We start from the raw sequence: 1,631 nt of genomic DNA, 5'->3' as shown, positions 1-1,631 counted from the left end.
GGGAAGGATGTAGATAATTATGCAACCTCCTTGATGATTCAGGTCTTACAATAACACAAGTATTTGTGACAATTGTTGTAACTATTTATTTATTTCTTAGTATACCGATGGATCTATGGCCTCCGCAAGTATTGGTTTTAAGTCCATGTTAGTTTCTGATTTGTGAGAAATGGATATTGAGTGTAGTTGTAGTTATAATCTATGTTTAGTAAAATTTGATTAAGTATTGAAAGAAAACGAAAAAAACAATGAGAAACGGAGAAAACCCAGGGTATAACAAGAGATACACAATGATATGCTATTTTCAATTATTTCACATAGAAACGTAGCACCCAATTCAGCATGGAAAGACATTGTCATGTCACAAAGATAAGACATGTTCAAAATAATTGTTAAACATCATTATAGGATATGTCTTAAAATTATATTTCCAACGCATCTTACCGCGTCTCAAGTTGAGTTACGAAAAAAATGGTGAATATCTCTCTCAAACATTGAAGATTTATGATGATGAGCTAAATAACTAATTATTTCTCTTCAAACTCTTTGATTTCCACAATCTGAATTTAATGATGAGGAGATGATGATGATACCCTAACTCTCTAATTTTCCTTCTATTTCTAAGATTTCAAGAAGAAGAACGTGCAAGTGGCTTCTTCAACCAAGCTCAACTTCATCTCTTCTCCTCCTCCCATTTTCGCCTTTCCCTCTCTCTATAACATCCTCATTTCTTTCAATAATTTAGATATGCAGAGTGAGAAAGAAAATGAGATTATGACCCCTTTTCCTCTCCAAAATGGCCTTAAGTAAGGCTTCGTGAAAAATACTTGAATACCTTTGCTACTTAGGAAAAACAGGGTTATTACATGCTCCCCCATTGAATGAAAGTTTGTCCTCAAATTTTCTCTAACCAATGGGGTGAAAAGTTTTCTTGCACTCCTCTTTTAGCAAACACGTGATCCCACTTGGAGGCGAATCTTTACCAATTGCACATCTTCCTGCTATACACAAATTGTACATGACGTTGCATAAGGTCATGTATGAATGATTATTATAAACACTTACTTTAATTTTACAAAAAACGAAGTAGGTATCACTAATATGAAATCCATTGTTTTAGCTTAAAGAGCCCTAGAACTGCATCCTTATGATCAAATTTATTACAAAGATAATTCTAAAACTTAAATCTTATGATCAAAATTAAGGGCCCGTTTATTTTTCTTTTTTAAAAAAATGATTTTGAAAGTATGTCTTCAGTAGAAACTTGAGGGGCAAGTCTTTAGTAGAAACGCAAGTCTTTTTAAAAAATTTATTACATTCCAACCTTCATTCGCCAAAGCATCATCTACACTTTCATTAATCTATAACAAAAAAAAAAACATAACAGTGGTGTGAATTGTATTGAACATATCAAGAAGTATATTCCAATAAAATTGAACAGTAGAGTTACCTGTATTTTTTTTTTGTTATTGCAGAGGATGAAGAGGGTGTCTTACGAAATACAAATAAAAAGAAAAAGTGTGTTAGTGTTAGGAGAATGTTTGATGGATTAAAGGCTTTCAATAGAAACAACATTACCAAAGATTGGCCGAATGAATCTTCTAAATGTTTGATGACACATTTGTCTTGAT

This window comes from Vicia villosa, linkage group LG2, assembly GCF_029867415.1.
Source record: "Vicia villosa cultivar HV-30 ecotype Madison, WI linkage group LG2, Vvil1.0, whole genome shotgun sequence".
NCBI classification, from domain to species: domain Eukaryota; kingdom Viridiplantae; phylum Streptophyta; class Magnoliopsida; order Fabales; family Fabaceae; genus Vicia; species Vicia villosa.
This window is presented reverse-complemented; position numbering follows the sequence as displayed.